The 23,395-nt window shown below is 43.7% G+C and overlaps 1 protein-coding gene and 1 non-coding gene across 3 annotated transcripts in view; one reads left to right on the top strand and one right to left on the bottom strand.

Moving 5' to 3' along the window:
- The window catches only part of LOC8024042, a 94,904-nt gene that overhangs the window by 27,448 nt on the left and 44,061 nt on the right, over positions 1-23,395 (bottom strand). The window lies entirely within an intron of this gene.
- Positions 6,988-7,069, top strand: Trnaa-agc. The gene has a single exon. It is a non-coding gene; the product is annotated as a tRNA-Ala (tRNA).

Below are 23,395 nucleotides of genomic sequence, written 5' to 3'. Positions count from 1 at the left end.
ACGCAGTTGGGGTCGTGTTTAAAATCGAAACCGATAGGACATTCTGATATTATTGAAAATTGCAATATCTTTCTAGTGATGTTCTCTCGTCGTGTCACATATATACGAGTACACCTCTACGTTGAGTAACCAGCTTTTTTCTCCCACTTTTTTTTATTCTTCTTCCTAAATAAAATGACAGGATGTTATTAGTCTGTTCTTTATTCATTTTTATGTCTAGAAAATGGGCGTCTTCTTAAAGTAAAAGTTGCAAAGCAAAAAACAGCAACAACCACAAACATATTTATACATATCTCTCTTTTTTTAATTTGAGAGCATTTTTTGGCAAAATGTCGCAGACTTTTAAGACGTTCTCATAACTGCGATTATTTTTCTAGCGACCTGTCTCTAGAACCGTGATGGCTTACAAATACAAATACGATAAAACCAAATACTATAAAATGGCTGTCCCCGTATTCTGATTCGAAGAGTTTTTGAACAACGATAAGCAAACGCCTTATAAGGCACCATTCTGACGCGTTATTTTTTTATTCACGCTTGATTTTATGATGTAACATGAATGCGCGGATACCGGGTCGAATTGGGTTCCGAATTTTGTAGATGCGGTTCGGATGCGGATACAAAGTCTGCGTATGCGAATCGGATGCGGATGGGATGAGGATGGGATGCGGATGGGATGAGGATGGGATGCGGAGGGGATGCGGACGGGATGCGGATGGGATGGGGACCGAATGCGGATCGAATGCGGATCGGATGCGGATAAAACAATTTAAGAGCATTGCGGATCCGGTTCGGGTGCGGATACGAAGTCTGCGTATGCGAATCGGATGCGGATGGGATGAGGATGGGATGCGGATGGGAAGCGGATGGGAAGCGGATGGGATGCGGATGGGCTGCGGATGGGATGCGGATCGAAGGCGGATCAAATGCGGATCGGATGCGGATAAAACAATTTAAGAGCATTGCGGATCCGGTTCGGGTGCGGATACGAAGTCTGCGTATGCGAATCGGATGCGGATGGGATGAGGATGGGATGCGGATGGGATGCGGATGGGATGCGGATGGGATGGGGATCGAATGCGGATCGAATGCGGATCGGATGCGGATAAAACAATTTAAGAGCATTGCGGATCCGGTTCGGGTGCGGATACGAAGTCTGCGTATGCGAATCGGATACGGATGGGATGAGGATGGGATGCGGATGGGAAGCGGATGTGATGCGGATGTGATGCGGATGGGATGCGGATGGGATGCGGATGGGATGGGGATCGAATGCGGATCGAATGCGGATTGGATGCGGATAAAACAATTTAAGAGCATTGCGGATCCGGTTCGGGTGCGGATACGAAGTCTGCGGATGCGGATCAAATGCGGATGCTCAAACGGTTATCCGCGCAAGGTTATACTCATTGGCATAAGTATACTGCGCGACACTGTGAGCACAAGCACGACATCGGCGTCTTATCGAATTTTGCTGAGACAATCTTGTTGAACAACAAGGTAGAACCCTTAAGTTAGTAATCTTTCCAAATGGTAGCCTTTCAATTAAAAAAAAAAAAAAAAAAAAAAACAAGAAAAGCCACATATTGCTTGTTTATGCAAGCAGGCAGTGTGGCGTTATGAATACATGAGTTACACGGCCTGTCTGAAACAGCCATACATTGAACAGTAAAAACCAAATAATACAAAGTAGGAAAAAGAAAGAAAGAAAGAAAAAAAGACGGTTAACGCAAGATTTTTAATGTTTGTACTAAAACAATGACATTTTCCCTCAAGACCTTGCTCAAACGAGCTAAAATAAAAGAAGGAGTATTTATTTTTTTTAGTTAAAGTAATATTTAAAGCAGATGTAGCTGACTAGAAAACGTAGTCCTTGATCTTTTGTGATATTTTACACCTTGTTTGTTCGACAAATAATTTTGCCCCTTTTACACTTTACAAAGATATTTTATTTCTAATAGAAGTGATTGTACATCAAACTAGAACAACCGGCACTGTAATCATGTTCAAATGCGCATATTTTGTTGCCTCACTATATATTTCTCTATATCCGTGGTTGAGGGTGTCCGGTATAATAAAATAATATAACATAATAAACATTGCCCCTGGATACAGTTCTTTTTCCTTTTCGCTCGTTGTTTATTGCCGGGAGCTTCGTCATACTTTTATTAAAAACTAGACCGTTTTATATTATTCCTCTGTTTGCAAGGACAAAAAAAAAAAAAAAAAAACTTCAAGAGAAAGCTTTGAAGTCCTGGAGTAGCATATTTTTTCACCCTCCCTCGCCCTCGAAGTGACGCGAAAAGTTTTATGTGTCATCGGTCATCTTGATGTATCACCCAGCCTTTTCATATAAAAAAATATAGTTTTTCCCCCTCGTTTCAGGAGTATAAAGGTTTCCTTCACAAACGAAAGAGTAAAAAAAAAAAAAAAAACACCTTTCCGAGATACACTATTTTTGCTGTTTTTATTTCGGGTACCTCACTTCACAACTTCCTGGAGGGAATCGAAACCGTTCAATAACCCGAACAGCGGTACGTTTTTCAACGTAAGCCTCGCCGGCAAACCTAAAAAAGAGAAGCAAAACCATATAGAGACTTCATGTAGAAGTCTCTATATGGTTTCGCTTCTTTTTAGAGGTACAGTTCGTCGTAGAGGTACAATCGCAGCTCAACTTTTGCGTTTTGGCACAGGCAGCATTTAAATAAAGATACATATTCACAATCTATGTATTGGAGCCAAACTCAGAGTCGGAGGAGTCGACTCCGAATAAAAGCACATACACTTGAGGAACATTTTACTGTTATTCGTTTTCACGGACTCGGCTACAAAGCGATTTAGGCAAAGGTTGCCCCTATCTCCGCATAGATATGACGGCGCCTCTACATAAACCAACATTTGCATTTGCGATACAATAGACGGCTTAAGTGAGGTTTCAAAAGGAATGGTGATATTGAGCATGCAAGACCCCATGCCTGAAGCACCAAACATCCAAAATACACCCAGGAAATGCAATTCCGCGAAAGCTACACGCTCAGTGATTTTCGGAGAACGATCGCGGACCTGCTATCATCGACGTTCAAATTATTCGTCATTAACCCCGTGCATTTCAGTACGCCGTTCATTGAAGCGATGATTTTTGTTCTTGTTTGTTGTACGCACTATTTCAGCACTTGAAAGAAGAATCTGACCTAATAAGCGTGACAAAATGTATTGGAGGAAGCTGGTAACAGGGGCCCTGTGTTACACGGCTGGTCAAAGCGGGACCAAATGGGCCGGGACAACGTCGTCTGCTGCGAGTGGTCAGCGCCGCGCCGCTCACCAATCGCAGCAGACGACGATGTTCCGGTCCCTTGGTCCCGCCGTGGAGCACAGGGCCCCAGATACCATAGTGTACAATACGAGACTGCCTTAACTCGGCTTCATTTTTTTTTGTCTCTCGTTATGTAGACAAGGTTCCTCGCGAAAACGAGGGAATGACTGCAGATCGTAGGCTGTGCGAAGCTTCTTTTCGTACCTTTGATTTCTTGCTGACGTGGCTTTATCTTCGGCAACGGATCGCGCGCCCGCAGTGTTTTAACAACCGACCGTCGATAAAACTCACGGAGCCGTCGGAGCCGAGCAGGCTGACCTATTTTGTTTTTCCTTTTACCGCAGGGCGCTGTTCCCGTTCCTGCTCCCATAGTCGACGTGTGTCTTACGATACGACAGGCCTTTAAACGCGCGGCTTGCACTTCAAAAAGAAAAAAAAAAAGAAAAAAAGAAAAAAAAAAGGAAAGAAAAGAAACGCTGAACATTTACGCTACCCGTAAGGTGATACACTGCGGCAGCTGAGGTGTGACTTCGGAGCCGCTAAGGTGTCATTTAGGAGCAGATGGACCGAATGAACGGTAAAGGTGTGAGCGCGCACCTAGAGTCCGCATAGGCGAGTGAGTGAAAGCAATGTCTATTATATTTTTTTTTTTGAAAAATCGACTTTGTTGCTTGTGCACTCAGTGTGCACATGTCACTGTCGACAGGAAAGGGGATTGGGTGAAAAAGAAAGGATAGAAAGAGAGAGGATTAGGTTTGGGGGGGGGGGGGGGGGGGGGCGGGGTGCAGGGTGCAGGGGGATGTCTCGGCCTTCGCCCGCATGTCGAGTCGTAGGACGACCCAAGCTTCAGGACGCAAGGCCTGTCGAAGTTTGATGTGGAGCCGTCTTAGGGCGAATGGCTAAATATCTTAAAGCTGCAGTGGCTGGTAGTTGTGCTCCAGGGCTAATATCGGTACGAACGTTCCGTTCGTGGAATGACGTTTGTTGTCTTGGTAGAACAAGGTGTGTCCGAAATGCAGGTTTCGTAATCAAGAGCTGGAGAGCTAGATTGGGTAGTCGTGCCTTGTTCTGGTCTGTTGACCTGCAGGTGGTCTCCTAAAGAATTTCTAGAGCGCCGCGTCTTTCAGGTAAGTTATTAGTTCTTTTAGTGCCATATCTGTCGCAGCTCGCGTTGACCGCGGATGCAGAAGTTCCTCCAGGCTAGAGCTAGAGAGACACAAACTGGGACTGCCTCGCGGTAATGAAGAACACTTCGAAAATTGCGCGCCCACGTTTGAAATCCAGGGAATGAAGAACCACGTGCGTATGCATGAACCGTTCCCTGTCGTTGGTGGGGTTGCCTGAACGTCTTATGCAATATTATTGAAAACAAAATAACACCGCCTTGTGTTCACTGAAGAACACTTCCACAATCGCAGACTCAAGTTTCGAGCGTGTATAGTTCCGCCTAATTTGACGCCCGTGGTTTCGCCGGCCTAATGGTGCGTTTACACTTGCAGATTCGCGGGCGGATTCACGCCTGCGACGAGCGGGTTCTGAAGCCGGTGGCAAAATGGACTCGTCACTGGCGGACAATCTGGAAGTCGGTCCCGGTCCAGTCCAGATGTTCCGCCAGTGACGAGCGGATTTTGCCACCCGGCTCCAAAATCAGCTCGCCGCCGGCGTGTACCCGCCCGCGAATTCGCGCAAGCGTAAACGCACCATTGTATACCCACCTAACTTAATTCGTTTTCTCGCCCGAGAACTTTATATTGTTTCCATAATCAGCAGTCTCACGTTTATGTTTCTACGTGTCCTCATAGTGTAACGGGACGACGTATTGCCACGTGACGTCTGAATGTCACATGACATCACAGTGTCAAGTGGCGTCATGACATTACATGACATCCCATGACGTCAAGTGGCGACATGACATCACGTGACTCGCGGTGTCACCTGACGTCATTAAGTCGCGTGGCGTCACTATGCAATGTGACTTGACATGACGATATCACGTCATGGTGTCAGCTGACGCCAGGGGTCGTGATGTGCGGCGTGATGTCAGAGTCGTCGTGTCCAGCGGCGTGACGTCAATGTGGAATCTTTTGGCGGAGCGCCCGAAATTGCCGGCGTCGATATGGAGCGCGTTCGACGGTGCGAAACCCGCGAAGTGTGCACCAAACTACAATCGCAGTAAAAAAAAAAAAAAAAAAGCACTTTTGCGACATTTGTAAGGATATCGTATAACTAGGATAACAAACAAACAAACTCTTCTATATTCCGTTTCGTATTAAGTCCGCCCTGTTACGTTTCCGCCGATTTACACGACTAGACGGCTGCCGAAGGAACAGACAGACTCTCTGCTACTGCACTCTAAAAAAAGCCCGTGCGTCTGCTTTCCCGCACAACACTCGGAAAGCCAATCAGCGTAACTTACGGAGGCTGATCAGCGAATGACGCTGCCGAAACATATGTTTAGACCAACAAACGCAGTCTGAGTTGTGACATTAAGCAATGCAAGCGTGACGTTTTGCATTGCTTAATGTCACAGCTCAGACTGCATTTTTTAGCCTAAACATATATTTCGGCATGGTCATTCGTTGAGCTGCATCCGTAAGTAGCGCTGATTGGCTCTCTGAGTGTTGTGCGGGAAAAAAAGACTCACGGGCTTTTTTTTAGAGTGTGAAAGACGATGTGTGTTTATTATAAAAGCAAGCTGGCTTTTGAGGATTCTGTATCCAATAAGGACCGGACAAAAAGAAAGATATACAATCCCGCACCGCTTTAGATAATCTTATCAGGAAGCCAAGAAAAACGCATAGCGCACAGCACCGCAATTGTTACAGCCCGCAGCCGATCCGATGGAGCCAATCAGGCGGTGCCAAAAGTGCATCGTCACGCTACTTATATATAGTCTGTGAGTTTCCTATTACTGACTAAACCAATCACGCACAGAAGAAAGCCCAGGATCGCGGTTCATTTATTGAGCCTGTTTAGTTGGTCAAACGCACAAAGGCGATGAGCAACATGACGATACAATTTCGGCGCTCTTTGACTGGATCCGTTGGATGGTATGGCGTTGACTCCGGTCGAACGTAGAAGGAAAACCAGTATAACGGATGTTTCAAACATACCCCGTCATCGCAACCTCCGTTGCTCCTAAAACACTCCCAAATCACAAAAAAAAAGACCGCATTTTTACGTGGTGACTGGTGTTGATTGGGGCGAAGCTCTGGTAGTGCTGATGATACTGATTTTGTTCATAGGTAGTACTGATGGTGCTGATTTTTTTTTTTATTGCTCATAGGTAGTGCTGAGTTCCGGGTTGCGTTTAGACTTCATTATTACTGCTTTATGGTCGGTGAAATGCAGAGCAAGTGGTTCTTCTAGCGGATCAGCTTGGATCCGCTAGAAGCCGTGGAAACGCATCTCACCCGCTTAAGTCAACGGTCCATGTCAGAAACAGAATGTGTGGTATGGAACGTGGTTATATACGCATTTGAGCATTTTACCGCAGCGCCCTCTCGTCTATAAACGTTGAGCCAATGCATGCAAAGTTTAACGCGATTATATACGGATTTGACCACAGCGCCCTCTCTTGTATAGACGTTGAGCGGCTGCATGCAACGTTTCATCCATGACAGAAACCTCAGCTCTTGAGTTACTACGACATCGCAGAGCCCCCTACTCGTACCGCAGTCGTGGCCGAGTGGTTAAGGCGATGGACTAGCAATCCATTGGGGTCTCCCCGCACAGGTTGGAATCCTGTCGACTGCCCTAACATGTTTTCTTTTTATGTGAGCACGGACGCCGGCCGGACGGACGGACGGACGGACGGACAAGGCTAGACCCTAAGGAGCTTCGCTCCTAAAAAGAACTTGCGGCATTGCGGGTGATTGCTCGGGTTGCCGAGAAGCGGCTCTTCCTTACTTGGGCGACCGGTCTTGAGTGCATCGTTGTTCGCGTTTACACTTGCAAATTCGCGGATGGATTTGCGGATTCGTTTACACTTGCAGATTCGCGGGCGGATCCGCGCAGGCGGAAAGTGGATTTTGTAGCCGGGTGGCGAAATTGACACGTCGCTGGCGGAAAATCTGAATATGGGTCCCGGACTGACCAAAATGTTCCGCCAAAGACGAGCCCATTTCGCCACCTGGCTCCAAAATCCACTTTCCGCGTGCACGGATCCGCCCGCGAATCCGCGAGTGTAAACGCGCCATATTGGGCAGTGACCATCTGTTTAGGTTGCGCTGAGTCCAGGCCGGGTTCCTGGCCGCAGGACTGCGGTTTGTTTTGTTTGAACAGTATTCTACCGGAGAAAAATGATACCGACAAAAGCACGACGTCACGTTATTAGAATGTATACGTTCCCCGGCTCAGGTGACTAGTAAGAGCAGACAAAAAAGCAATATTTTCTTTCGTACCGTCGTGCCGAAACGCATGACCGAGGAACTACGAAAAAACAGGAACGTACTTTCGGTGTTTTTTTCGGAGTATGTAAGTATACGAACCGTTGATTATCCGTTATATATATGGCTAAAAAAAGCAATAAGCAAAAAGGACAATTTAAGACTCGTAAGCGACGTTTTATAAGTAAAATGTAAAAAACAAAAACAAAAATAAAACAAAAACCACCGTTTATATAAGCATATTGCTTGCTATAATGAGCGATATTTTTTTTCAATAAGAAATATAATTTTGTAAATTCACCTCTACAAGAAGTGAAAATCGGTTAGTATACAAATTTTCAGGCTATAGCGTCGGCAGCACGCTTGATAAGGAATAGTAAAAAATTCACAGATTTTTACATGCGCGTTATGAATGTGAAGACAAAAGAATATAAAACAGGCAGGAGTCACCGCGAACACAAAATGCGCTTTGGCGTTGCTAGACAGGAAACTCATATAGCTTGAACAGCTCAAGATGCAAATATCTATTAGAAGCGGTACCTGAAACACAAATTCAAATAAATGTATAAAAATAATATTTGAGCTGAAAACTGACGGGCTTATTTGCATACATATTGCGGATTGGCGCGTAAATAAGTCCGTTCTCCAACATGTACCGTAACAAGAAAGATAACATAACACGTCAGGTGGCTTACGTACAAGCTGAGAAGCGCAAAACGTTCACCGTGAAGGTGTTACCAACCGTGTGCAGAGAACAAAACTCATAAAAAAGGGTAGGTAAGAAGAAGGTTGCGTCCAGAGTGTTTTCAATCTGTTTTTTAAGAATACATCAAACGATCAGTGGAAGTGATGGCACGGGAGGTGCTTAGGATATCGCAGCTACCGCTCTCTACTTCAAGTGGACTTAAAGTCCCTTGATAAAATTGACGCTTACAAGTAGCGCCAACCATAATTGTGGAAAAGCACAAGACACGTGCCATGAGCGAGTGCTCCGCCGCCATTCGCCTCCAATGGTACAGTAAACTATAGTTGATGACAGGTTGAAAGGCCAGCGGCAGCCAAACCGCTGACCTTTCAACAAGCGAAACCAACCATCGTTGGTTTGGCTTGTAAAATAATAATATCTGAATATTTGCTTCGCTTTACCTTAGTTCAGAGCGCAGCCAACGCCACAGGTTGATGTTGGCACTGAAGCAGCGCCAAGAGCGCGTTTGTTCTCTTTCTGTGCCTGTGCAGCCGGGCTAAAGGGTGGAACCCCACCGCGCATGACGTTTGGGTGCTATTTGACGGCTTATAACTTTCTTTCTATGTCTCCTACAATTAAAATGTTAATGTCAAATTAAAGAGCTGTTTTTCAACAATACTTTAATGTCTCAACATTACGATTATGTGTAGTGGTTAATTATTTATTAGGTATGTAATAGACCACAGCCTCTAATATAAAAAAAAATGTTTCTCGAGTTAGAACGTCCCAACGCTCCCATCTTTTACGCAAGTGTTCGGTTGGATATAATGAACTAAAGAAGTAAGCAATGAACTGTACAGATAATGTATATTTTAAAACAAAAATAATGTTCAAAATGGTATTATTTAATGGCTCTATAAAACGAAATCATGTCAATTAATCAAAATTACGAGACATTAAATTATGAAGCATCATTCGATATTACATTTTTCAGAACTTCCATATTGATATATTACACGTGAAGAATGTTATTAGACCTCAAGCTTTTCCCATTCAGTTACGGCAAAGTGCAGTTTCTTAATATAAAACACAGATGGCGGCACGTGTTCAAGAATAGCTTGATGCGCAATTTCCGTCCCGTGCCGCTTGGAACACCACGTGAAAGAGAGAAAAAGCGCCAGATGTCAGGGTGTCAGAAGCCTGGATGCCCGCAGTGAGCAAGCCAGAGATGTCAGAGCAACAAGCACGAGGCTGCGGGTACACCACAGCTGCTTTGGCGCGCGTTCTACTGTGCGTCCGTACACATGCCTGACGTAATCCAAATGAAACGGGCGCAATGAAAGGGATTCCGCCACATATTAGAAAACATTTGAATGTTTTTATCACTTGAAAAAAACATTTTCGCAATCAAACTACGCTTGTCGAAATTGTTCGACTATATATTGTTTCAAAAACCACTTCGGTGGCTCTTAAGTGGCAATGATATTAAAACAAAACACAAAGCATGAAAACGTGTTAGTCTCTCTGAGCCTCCGCGCTGGCCCATGAATTCATATTTATCCGGTTTAAATATCGGCCGAGGTACATGCAATCTGACGGAAGCCAATGTGAGATTTCGACTCCACGTCAAAAGATCTCCAGTTAGTCGAACTAAACCCGCAATAATTTTTTATTGGGTCGTGGTCAGTGATTTTTGTGGGTTTGGCTTGTAAACTCCAAAGATCTGAATAGTTGCTTTGCTTTACCTTTGTTCTGAGCGCAGCCAACGCTACGGGCTGATGAAGCCACTGAAGCAGCGCCAAGAGCGCGAGGTCAAGCGGACCGTTCTCTTTCTGTGCCTGTACGGTCGGGCTAAACTTGAGCCACTAAATAAGCTACGCTTCATACACATCTTGGTGCTTAAAATGATGATTCTCAGTTATCTGAGGCTTTATCTGAAATCATAGGAAACGCTTTTTTGTCCTCCACAAATGTTTAAACGGGTCACGACAAAGCAAAGCAATATTGCGTGAGCTTCCTAACACCGAAACTAATGATGAGGTAGTCACACTTTTGAATTATGACAATCGGCAGTTGTGTTTGATCTGTACTAACCACCCAGATGGCGGCGCCCATGATAGCGGGGTAAAGAGTGCCAATACTCTAAGCGCAGCCTTTTTGGTTAGCTCACATGCTAAACCAAGTACGGCGGGGGATCGTTAGCCGAGTGTGTTGTGGCACCGCAGGTCAAAGCACGTGGAGAAGTTCGCCATTGCGAGCTCCGTTCAAAGAACGGAGCTCACGCTGCAGAACCTGCAGGGACTAAAGCTCCTCGATGTGTTTGCGCTGGTCGTTCAAGTAACGTACGGTTGCCAGTGCACGAGGCCCGTGTCTCGAGCGGCCCTTGGAGGCAAATGGCGGCGCAGCACTAAAATGATTGGCCCTTGAACGCGAATGACGGCGGAGCCCCGGCTCGTGGCACGTGTCTTGCGCGTTTCCACAACTATGGTTGGCGGTACTTGTAAAAAACGCCTTTATCAAGAGGCTTTAGTAGGGACCCTGGCTTCTGCCGCCCATCTGCATCCTACCGTCGTGCGATTGTGTATCACGTATACTGCGTGATGCACGTTAAAGTCCCCGAGCTAACAGTTGTACTGCACTTTTTATAATCTGCAACGGGTAAGAATGTCGCCCTACGAAACTCCTGCTCTCTAAAAAACTGACGACTAATATTGAATGCACCGTTACATTGCATTTTTAATGTGTGTTCGCGTGTTCGCGTTCTTTTTTTTTTCCTGTCTACATCTTTGATTATGTGGCTTTTACTTATGATGAAACGGACTATAGTTGTCAGACTTCTGGAAAAAAAATATGACACAACTAAAAAAAATGGCACGTGAACGCAAAAGACAACATACAACAAGAAAAAAAAATAGGCGCACTTAATAAAAATAAGTAAAATCATATAATTGATTATATTTGTGTTTTTAAAAATTTGAGCGCACCAAAAGCTATAAAAGCGATCTTCATGATTAAAACGGTGCGCTTGTTGACTGGAAGTGCAGTTCAGGGCAGCATGCTCGCACTTGTATGTTACGTTTTTAACTCGCAAGATAAAACAGAATACTTAACTGGTAACGCATTTAGTGAAACAAAGCTTACCTTCTGCATATGTGCAATGCCCTCAGTTTTCACGAGATTACACACGTGTTTATCATTATTGTTTTCGTTTCCCACTACAATCCAGCTTGTGCTTTTTTCTGTGCTACAAGCGTTAGAGACCAACGTAACCCAGGAGCATTCTATTTCGCGGATTGTAAAAAAAAAAAAAAAGAAAAAAAAAGAAGAAGACATACGCTACTTGTTACGTGTGCCACTATCAATAACAAATATTCTCAACTTCACACTTGGCCGCTTGTGTGAGCAAACTATGTTGTTTGTCAAGCACCATTGCGTTTGTATGAAATCACGTGGGAAAAACTCGTTCTGAGCACGCGACTCTTGGCATGCAATGGATACTCATTATCGGCGCCGAGATTACTGGTACCTGTCACAGCAGGTGAAGTTTTTCTATCAACCCAGAGTTAGAATGTTTCCTTCTTTCTGTAGCAATCAGGAGACAACGTACACCAAATCTGAGGGTAGTAAAGTACTATGAACATTCAAACATTACGGCCTGAGCAGTATATGTGCACAGGCTTTAGCTTTAGTAGCACTCTTAACTTTCGATACGCTCAACGCTAGTGAAAAAAAGGAGCGCTGTTTCAGTCTTAATCAGCGGTACGCTGATTAAGACTGAAACGTGAGCACGTTTAAATATAGTATAAGCACGAAATGTACGTGCTTATACTATATTTTATACAACGTCAAACTCTACAAGTTTGCATCTTTTTCACATTTGCACAGCACTATTTGCGCGCATAAATCACCAAATTAAGACTGGAACATTGCTTAAACTTTGTGCAAAAGCTATCCACAGACCCAGAATCTTTGCCTGGCCACTCATTGCAATTATCACTCAACCCGTACTAAAATTAATTCTTATCAGCAATTGCTGCGAGTTAATTTTTAACTTTGGCATTTTTTTTATCATGACTCTCGCACCAGTACTAATTTGTGTTTTCCAGTCTCGTGGTTTTGATTAAAAAAAAAATACCCAGCTCCCTAAATGAGACACCTGATCGCCCAAAAAATAGTTCATTTGTTTTGATTTCTTAGGTATTTAATTCCTCAAGCTAGAATTTTGGAAACCCGAGTCTATCACATCATCACGTTTTGCTGGAAACCAGCAAAGAGCCAAACGCATGCACGACAAAAGTCCCGGCCCATCACATAAATCTGATCACATTGGAATATGTGTAATTGGCCTTCGAAATCCTCGCGGGGTGCTAACGCCGAACAGGCAATTTTATATTTTTCAACGCGTCGTTTGCTTTGTTGTGGATGTGTCTCGCCATTAGCTCACGACCATTTGCGTGTTTTGTTCTGACCACATTTGCTTGAGACGTGAGCTCGGAGCGTAGGCAACTGCCCCCCTTGCACAAGACCTGGTACAGCCGTGCGCGTTCCATAGAAGCTCGCGTAGAGAAAAACAAGCGAAGGACCAGGGATGTCAATATCAGGGTATAGAAAAATACCACACTGTATCAAAGCGCCACCACTCAGGATTTCTTGCATTGATGTACAAGTCTGGAAAGCGATCTCATCGCCATCTGTTGGTTCAGAATCGCACCAACCAAGGGTGGGGTTGCACCTTAAGCTGATACTACAGTGTACTGATACTGCAGCCAATAGACCGATCTCACCTGCCAGTTTGATTACGCCGCCGCTGCCGCAATGCATCGAGGGAACTTTAGTCTTTGCGCGTGCAACTACCTCTATGGAGCTCTGCGCGTGTAGAGCACGAGGCGGCAGGAGCCATCTCGTGCACTGCCGTTTGCACCATGTGAGCTAAAGTTATGGCGGCGTCACGCATGCGCCGAACGCTTGGTGAGATCGGTCTATAGCACAAGCACGAGAGCTCAAGGTCATTGATTCGAAGCATGCTTCTGCAGAACGAGCGCTCGCGCTAGAAATGCATGCCTAAAAGCGAGGAGCGCACGCTAGCTCGCGCTTGTAGCTTAGGCTGCTGTCTCAGCGTAAGGGTGAACAGACTATATGGGACTTGAGAAAACAGCGCAAAAAAGGCACAAGGACAAGCAGACAAAAGACACAAACACAGCTCTAACTCGCAACATAAACGAAATAAAGTGAGGAAAAAAGACTCATTCACAGCAGGACACGTCTTCTATCAGCCATTCGAAATAAAAAAATAAAAATAGAAAAGGTGTTACAAAATATTCAAAACATTTAAAAATTGTAGGAACTAAACACGAACTTTCACACATACGTTCCTGTGCTGCGAAAGAATTGAAGCTTCATTACCCATCGAAACTGACTCTGCACTAACACAAACATCAGGACCGCGTAGACCAAAGGTGGCCAAGCTGCGGCTCGCAAGCCGCATGCGGCTCTTCGCGTGTTAAAGTGCGGTTCACGGCTCCCTCACCTCACCCCCCCCCCCCCCCCCCCCCTTCCCTCCCGGTCACGCGAGCACTTCCCCAAAAGATAAATGGAACGCATCTTAAATCGAAAGGCAGGTTGCGGTTTGGTAGAGTTGTGCTACTGCTACCTTACCTACAGTTGGACAGTTGGACTGCTTTTGATTCTGATAGATCAAAGGTAGTTTGAGTTTAGTTTATTGCCCTAAACAAAAGTTTGCCCCCCCCCCCCCCCCCCCCCCCCCCCTGCGGCTCTTAGAAGTTTCGTAGTTTTGTTTGCGGCTCTTAGGCTGGGTCAGCCTGGCCACCCCTGGTGTAGACGAATGTAACATGCTTCATTAATTTCCCTAGTTATTTTATGGGGTATCTTGCCAATATTTGAATCTGTTTAAACAGAGGTGTATACCACATCTATTGAAATAAACTGTCAGGTGACCCAATGACGTAGACCTCAAAGTCAGAAAAAGTTTCCTAGCTCAAACATTTATGCACCGACATGTCTGTCCTATGTATACCATACCGCAGGAAAATTGAGATTTTACAAGCAAATTCCACTCTGGATGTCACGTATTTGAAACGATGTTTGACTTCACACATTACAAGAGTAGTACTTCTTGCTTTCTCAATCGCAGCACGCAATCGAGACAACTTAGAAGGGGCTGAGAAGACTACAGGAACCTTATCCGCCACCTTCTTGATATTTCCTATGGGAAAGGTTATGAAGATAAGGTGTTACCACTGGTCAGGATGTAGGTTCCCGCCTAGCGTTGTCAGAAACACCAAGCGTTTCCCTGAAGATAGCTAACAGCGATTCTGCTACCCCTACTATCATATCTTTAGGGGAACCCGTTGAAATCAGCCTTTTGATCTTAATCATAAAGCTATTGGAACTTTTTTGAAAACAAAATTTCATTAAAGAAACTCTGGGACATGCTTCGGCAATTTTTCTCTTCACAATTAAAGATTGCGTGGAATTATAGCCAAGGAGAGATTTCTTTGTCCTCGGTTCGTAAACCCAGCATAAATGATTTTGTTCTAGGTGCAAGTTTAGGTCCAGAAAGTGCTAGGCGTTATGTGGAACTTGAACCCTAACCTTTAGACGTACAGAGCACCCCTTAGAAATGTCCAAGTAAAAGCTATGTCTCCTATTTTATCGCCTGGAGCGCCCGAGAGCTGACGACTAAACACATCACTCCCGCAAAAAAGGGAAAAAAAAAGAAGAAAAATTGTTTGCTGTTTTCGAGAACTTTATTGCAGTATTATGTTCCCTCTCCGCGTAAAATTAATATCTTTCGACTACTTCCTACTTCCTTCTATCATCTACAAAAGTATGGACGTTTTGTCATAACAGCGTCTGCAATCTTAACAAAATGTCGCGTCTTCATTAGTCCCATGCCGGCACAATGCTCCTCCCAACGTCGGAGATCATTTTGATTTTCGATTTCTGTTTTCAGAGGAAACTTGGCCGTGCATTGCTATGATTTCTAGTTTTCTATGACGCTTAGAGCCCGCACAGTGAGTTAACGCCATACTTAGGCAATCTCAGAAACCTCCTCAGGGCACGTTCAAGTCAGTATAAAGGCCGGTTTGTATAAAAATCGCGTACCGACAGATGCTCTCTTTATGCTCTCGACTACTCTTGTAGCGCAGTCGACCTCTACGCGAAAGAACTCGGACGATCTGGAAAACACTTGTTCTGCGCACATCAGGCGAACGTTCATCAACATGGCGTCCGGTGAGACATCGAACCGGAAGTGCGTCTCGTGAAACCGCCCCATGGGAAAAGAAGATTTTATATACTAGGGCAACCAATTGGGCCAGTTGGTAAATGATGTACGTGATGGAGATGGACAGTTCAGTACGAGCGGACGAAGAAACAACGCAATCGCATGAGGACAAAGCTATGTTCTCTTGTGGTTGCGTCTTTTTTTTTTCCCCGCCTGCGTTTGCTGAGCTGTTAATTTTTATCATGTAGTACGAGGTTTTATATAAACCGCACACATGTGCCTCCAATTTGGATGAATCCTGTGAGTAAAAATTGTTTCGTCATCACCCTAGTCTATTTTCCACTTAGTAAATGTTTCTGTTTTTTTTTTTTTTGTTCCCCCACAATCTATTTCCCAGAACATAAGCTTCCGATACTAAAAAAAAAAAAAGAAGAAACCTTGTAAAGGCGTTTAGGTTCGCAGCCGTACGACATTAACCATATTTTCCCTTCTTCAGCGGAGAGACTCATTTGATTGAAAACAAAATGAGAAAACTCAATGAATGTCTCTATTCTCGTGTTTGTGAATCTGAATAAAAACCAAAGGGGGCGCACAAATTATACGCTGCAAAGCGACAAATGCAAAATATGTTTTATCTCGAGGTTTATACAAACAGCGCCCCGGTGGTAATTTCAAACAGAAGATGTAGATTGTTTTTTCTTGAGTGTATTTGCTTCCCATGAAGTACGTACATCACTCGCTTTTGTGCTGACGATGAGTGCTCTTTCATTGGCTTTTTGAAGAACTTCTGAGGATCTACAATGTAGCTGTTTGTCATTTTATTCTGTACGTCATAGAAACACATTGATTACTAACGTTATTGCCATTGCTTTTCTTATTCTTGCTTCTTCACCGTAAACGAGGAACTTTATTTGCGCACGGCCTCGAGATGGAAGCGCCGGCCTCTTTCAAGTCTTACATACCAAAGAGCAGCAATTGTTCGCGCCTTTGAATTACGAATTTTTTTTCGGCTGGCCCGTTTATCTTTTTCCGAGAAAACTAGTAAAAAAAACTCCATAATCAAAATACAAACGGAAAGGTTCAAACCGAAATAAAGTGAGAACTTTCGAACTTCACACAGTTTTATTACAACTGACAACAATGCCACTCGACATTGTTGCCAGCCCCCCTCTCCCCTCCCCTCCCATTAAAAACGAAAGAAGAAAAAGAGAAGCGAACGCTCTGTTTGAGACAGTAAACGTTCGCCATAAGATATACACAAAGTATAAATACGTCTATATACATATATATATATATATATCTTTTTTTTACAGTTGTACGGTGTTATTTAGGTAAGAATATGGTGTTTCTACTTGGAGGTGGCTGTTGAAGTAGTGTTTCGCAGAATAAATACAGCGAACTATAATATCTTTGATCTCGCCAACAAAAGAATTTCTGGAACGGTTTTATCAAATATTTTATTTCATTTGTTTTTGCCGTACAAATAACGTTTTACAACCCCCATCATTTTGCACTTTTTTTTTTCTTTGATAACAATCGCGATGCGTTTTTCTTCGGGAATTTCTCGCGTCTCCCTTTTTCGAAATGGCATCATAAAACTACAAAGTAATATATAAATATTTTTGTTTGAATTGCCAATATTTTTTTTTTTCCTGACGCCGGGAAGAGCACAGTTTATGAAAGTTTTATGCCACATCCGCGTCAAGTAAAAATGAGCGATCACCTAAAGTACCCGTAAACTTAAGGAAATGCGTGGATTCAGAGTTGGTGTTAGGTACACGGGGCTCCGGGGAATGTTTTCTTTCGGCCTATACCAGAAAATGAAAGAACTGGAAAAAAAAAAATAGAGGCCCAATGGTACGCCTGCTGTACCATTGGGCCTCTATTTAATTATTTTCCGCATTTCAGGACAGGAATATAGATCAAACAACTTAATCACACACTTTGGCTAATCCTGCAGTCTTGCACTGAGTTTAAGATCCTAAACCGGATTAGCCTTGTAACCCTTGAGGCGCCAAAGAGGCGCAAACTATTATCATGAGCAGTACTCCTTACGATAATAGTCGGTGCCTCTTTTCTTACATTGAATGCACGGGTGCTCAGTAAAACAAAAAAAAGTCGCCAACTACTCTCCTTAAAACTGAGAGTTCTTATCCTGACAACTATTTCACAACTAACTATCATAAGGACTATTATCATAAGGGAAGGCTCTGGGGCACATGGCGCACAAAACAGGAGGTGATTTACACATGACAAATGCTAACAAGCAGTTTGTTGCGTTGCTCACGCAATTAGATTCTTTCAACAGACAATAATGCACAATGTCAGGGGGTACACCGCGCGATCGAGGTTGAGAGAACGGTCCGTTCAAAGGTCGAGAAAGAAGCAGATGCTTCGCTGCCCGTTAAAAACTAGGCGACAACCAGCAAACATTTTTTGAAGAAATGCTTAGAAATCGTATAAGCTAGAGCATAGCCTTTTCTATATTAACAAAGCCTGGCAGTTCGACAACGGCGCTATAGATTGCCTGGTCGCAGGTTTGGAGCGCGAGGATCTGGTAGCAGAGAGCATTTCTTGTATTCAGCGCACAGCTTCTGCAGCGGCGAGGACCCGAAACATGGTTTTTAAACCCGACGAGAAAAGGAGCGGTAGTGCTAGGAACGCGAGGAGCACGAGCGGACATTCCATCGCTCGGGAGAAGTGAGTTTCGGCGTCTTACCGCAGCGGGGCGCCCGTTACATGCCTCTCCTATCATCCGTTGTCTGCCGCTTTACCTTTTCACTTTCTACGGCCGCGTCTCGTGGCGATCTGCCAGGCTTTGCCAGTATAAAGGAGGCTATGGCTAGAGCTATGTAAAAATTATCTAAAAAACGAAAAAAAAACAACTAAAAATTTGGTCACAAAAAAAAATCCTTGCTGATCAAAATAATAATTAAAAAGAAATGTTCCGAAATACCAGAAAAATCAACTACGTCTAAATAGGAACCCAATACTAACCAGTTACAACACGGTAAATGCTCGCGATTCTTTATTCAATAACGTAAATAAAACACTCTTGCCGTTCAGGAAAGAAATACAGAAAACGAATTCTCCCTTTAATATCGATGTTCCTACCACTTTACAAGATTGCTTTCCCCCTTTCACAAGGGTTCATGGTTTCATATTCGCCCGGGCTTGTGGACTCTACTATGGCGGATACAATATAAAAAATATATAAAAAAAACCTCCAGAAAAAAAAAAGAGAGAAAAAAAAAAGAAAGCAATTTAGGATAAAGCAAGTTAGCATTACCTCGTTCGAGCGTACGATCTTTGCATCAGAGTCACGCTACGATTCCATCTCGCCCCCTCTACCCTAAAACAAATCAAGCCTACTTTGCCGACTTGAAAGCGAAGTTCCCGACGGCGGACAAAACATCAACAATCGATGCAAGAAATCTCTCGAGTGGAGGTCACTGTAATTTACGAAACAGCCGTAAAACAGATCGGTAACGAAAGGCAGCAGCCGACGATCCCTACCTGAGCGCGTAAATAAAAGTGTAGAAAAAAAACCCAGAAAAAAAAAAAGCGTACTCCCGGAAATTGTTTTGTTTAATGCACTTTCCAATCCTTTCTTTTTTTTTCTCCCGTAGCCTTTTTCTTTACGGGCTTAGCGGGCATTAGGTGAAGTGGGAGCCTGCATACGGTATGCCAGGGGAAAAAAGAAACGAGAGGGTGGGGGAATTTCTGGGTGGGATTTCTCTTCAAAATTTCAACGAAATCAGTCAGACTACTTCCCCTTCCCCATTTCGCCTTCTCTCCTTTCTTTCGAATGAGCGTGGTATTTGCTGGCACCACTTCGTCGAAATCAGACGTCGCCCACGCCGTAGCCGAGCCACTAAAGTGGTATGCAAAAGGAATTCGGATGATGTTGAATGGAAAAATAAAAACAAAAAATACACACACACGCACACGCGTACGCACACACGCGTACGCACATACACGCACACATACAAACATTCTCTCTCCTCACACACACACATACACAAGGGAACAAGGTTTAATGAACACAACAAACGAGAAAACAGCGGCGAAAGCGGTGATAAAAAAATTGAAAAAAAAAAAAAGAAAAAAAGAAACCCGGAGAAGCGAGAGTCGGACCCCTCGTCGTCGATTTTCCTTCTAAAACGTGGTCCGAATAGATACGACCGAGAATTGGGAAAACTAGGGAGGCGACGGGAGAGAGGGGCTAAAAGGAAACTAACGTACCTCGAAATGCTCTCTCCATTCTCGAGCGTACGTGGCTTTTATGTCCGGGACGAGAACACACGCCCACGCGAACAGTGAAAGGATGGAATCCAAATGACGAGCAAACAATAAAACAGCGAGGGGAAAAAAAAAAAAAAAACTGAACGAGAAAAATGAAAGAAAGAACCAGTCCAGTTCACGCTTGAAAAGGTCTAGCTGATATATTACCGAACTTCAATGACCTCAGCCACATAAGTAGTTCGGTTCTTTAATTTATGAACAAGGCTTTGCATAGGTTGCTTACCATACGAAGAAAGATTGCTTACGTTAAAACATATAACGTTATGAATAAGAACAAATAAGACTAGTCCAATTTCTTCCAGATATTTGTTGACAGGTGATACCTATCCGACAGTGTTTGTAACTTTATAAGCAGTTATAACAGCTTCTCCAGTCAATGCATGTCCTATGGCAATGTTATGGTTCTTATGTAACTACTGAAGATATTCACATCGGGTTAATCGTATCCAAAAGATAAAAAAAAAAAATGCATAGCTTCGCGTTATATTCTGATTCTGCGTTCAATATTGTTTTACAGAGCCCTTAATTCCGTTAAAAAGTCTCTTTCTTTTTGTTAGCTTCCATTTTCAAGCGTTCCGGAAACTAGGATTGAAGGACAAATACAAATTGCTGTAACGCGTCCAGTATAGAATTTAATTTTGCATCGATATCTCCTCATAACGTTTCTCAGTGTATCGTCCTTTGGAATGAATTGAGGAATTATTTAATTTTCGGTCAAATAAAGAAATTCATCTGCTCATCCGATAAAAGTTTACACAGTGTGGAGCTTTCTCGGTCGGCATAAGACGAAACAGAGTTATTGACGTCGAAGCTTTACCAAAGGACGCGAATATGTGGAGCATAAAAATTTATGGTCAGTTACAAGTAATGAAATTGTCAAACGTGTGATCCTTTATTTAACATAGGGTGCCGATATGAGTGCCAGTTGTAAAAGGAATAAAAGAATTAGCCAATAGTAGTTAAGTAAAAACGGTTATGCATTATGAATGCGGGGTGCTTTCGAACAGCAAAATTTAATAGTCCCTTGTACTACTACTACTGTAATAATAATAATAATAATAATAATGATGATGACGATAACGACGACGACGACGATGACGATGATGATGATGATTTATTTGTTTGATGCCTTGGAACAAGAAGGCAGTCAGAACGTGGTGGCACATAAATCAGAAACCAATACACGGTCCAGGTTAATAATTATATTTCATTCGAGAAATACCATGCAGATTTATAGCCAGAAACACGCAACCTCTGCTCCCGGTATATCTCGCGAATATACGCCACACTTTCAATGGAATGTTCTCTTACTGTTTTGATATTGACACGAGCTTCATTAATACTCATTCTTGTCCTGCGTAGACTGTGGAGTCCGAGAAGTCAAAACACATCGAAAGGGGCTCTTCCCTCGTTTTCTAGGGGCAGAAGAAGGATGCCGTGCGCGGTTCAAGTTAGGTCCTTCTTCAGGGTGCGTTGAAGAATATCCCAGTGGCAAACCGCGTACCATCACTCAATAAATACGTGCTCTACCGACTCAGTTTTCTTGCAGAGGATACAATTCAGTGACCACGGTACAAAAATACCTTTCTTTTCTAGCCACGGTTTTAGAGGCAGCAAGCACTCTGCACTGCAATTAAAAAAAAGAAAGTTACACTGAAGGTTTGACCGGCATTTACTTTACCCTTTGGAGCATGTCCAACGCTGGGCCATCACAGTACAATAACCTATAGAAAGGTATCGGCAACAGCACATCTATTGAATCTCTCGACAGCGGTTTTCGGGAAACCGAACTGAGATTTTCTAAGACAAAGCGCACCTTGAGTATTCTAAAAGAAAGCTCAACTTCACGGAAATAACCTTGTACACTGGCACATCTTTAATTACTAGAGGACACCACAAACTCAGAGAGCGCATACTACAGTTGTACCTGCATAACAGTACGAAAAAATGTCTTTCTGGTCGCGTAAAAACACATACCTAGACACAATTTGTCGTAGAAATGAATGGGTCAATTCTAGACCGGAGCTGCGCCGGTAATAACTCGGTTTTAACTTGTGTTCCTGTAGTACCCAACGCACGCTGCACGCAATCTCTGAAAAAAAAAAAAAGCCTGTAACAAAATGTTATCGTAGCGCTGTCAATGCCAAGAGGTCGTGCCGGGAGACCCGTTTTCACTCGCTCCAGATATAAAAAGAAACAAAAGCGTTCAGAACATAAAGAAACAAAAGCGTTCGGAACAAAAGGAAACAAAACAAAAGCGTTAAAAAAATCTGAGATGTCTTTTTTGTTCCGAACGCTCTTGCTCACTCGCCCCATTGCCCCGCGGTCCCTGAACGCGACGCGTATGTCCAACACACCCCCGTCACGTGTGGCAGCTATCGCTTTGACTATGCTGTGAATTAACGCAGGACTGCTCAATTTTTTAATGCGAAAGCATTAACTGGAACATGGAACGAGCCGCCGTCACCAGCTTTGAAGCCAGGCCAAACGGCACCTTAACTCCTTTCTCCAAGTGAATCCGGCTCCAGCTTTGAAACCACGCGAAAAGCTTAGCCAAACGGCACCTAGTTTCCCCAATCTCAAAGCAGCGGAGTGAAGCTGATAGATTTCGGCTTCGGTAGTTTCGAGGAACGAGACTCCCATCGGCAGCTGCGAGCCAGTTTTAACGACCGCCACCCCATGGCGCTGCGTGCCCGCGCGTGGCCAGCGCGCCGGTAACACGAAGCCTCCAAGGTCAGAGCGGCGATGAGAGCGCTCGATCTGCCGTCGACGCAAATACGCCCCAGACAAAAGAATGAGATGCATGCTTTCGCATTCACAGCTCATAAGAAGTGCTAGGGTGTACCTCGAACCTTTTTTACGCCACTAGTGCTGCTCATGTTAGGTTCGTTCATAAAAACGATTGTATTATTTTTATATGTGCATATAATTCTGACATGTGAGGTGAAGTTTACACTCACAGTTGTAAAACTCTGGAAGGGAAAAGGCTGATTAGACCTTAAAGTGCACGAATACTTTTATGCTTTGTCTCGATTGATATCATTATATCTTACACTTCATTCGTCAAGACGTTTCCCTTTTTCTCCATTTCATTATTTGTAACCCGCTCCATCACAGAAGGAGGTGAGGACGCAGCGCTGCAAGTAATCTTATCAGATACAATCTAAAACATAACGGTCGTAATATAACTCTTAAGAGTTGTTCGGCTTGTCCATACTTTGCACCCTAAAAACGTTCTTTTAAGCACGGAGAACCCCCAAAGGGTCCTTCGTGAAAAAGCAAATGAGGGTTGTTTAAAAAACTCCTTTTTTTGACGCGAAAGAGTTTTTTTTTTTTTTTTTATTACCTTGTGGCCTTTCTAGTGCACCAGGGGACGATAATGCTTGAGGCGAAACCGTTCTTCACGAGCTGAACGAGTTCTTGGGGCATGGAAGAACCTTTCAAGAACGAGTTCAGTT

This window comes from Ixodes scapularis, unplaced genomic scaffold (genome assembly GCF_016920785.2).
Source record: "Ixodes scapularis isolate PalLabHiFi unplaced genomic scaffold, ASM1692078v2 PGA_scaffold3__209_contigs__length_174095766, whole genome shotgun sequence".
NCBI lineage: Eukaryota > Metazoa > Arthropoda > Arachnida > Ixodida > Ixodidae > Ixodes > Ixodes scapularis.
Note: the sequence above shows the minus strand (reverse complement) of the source record. Positions and strands in the feature narration are given on the sequence as shown.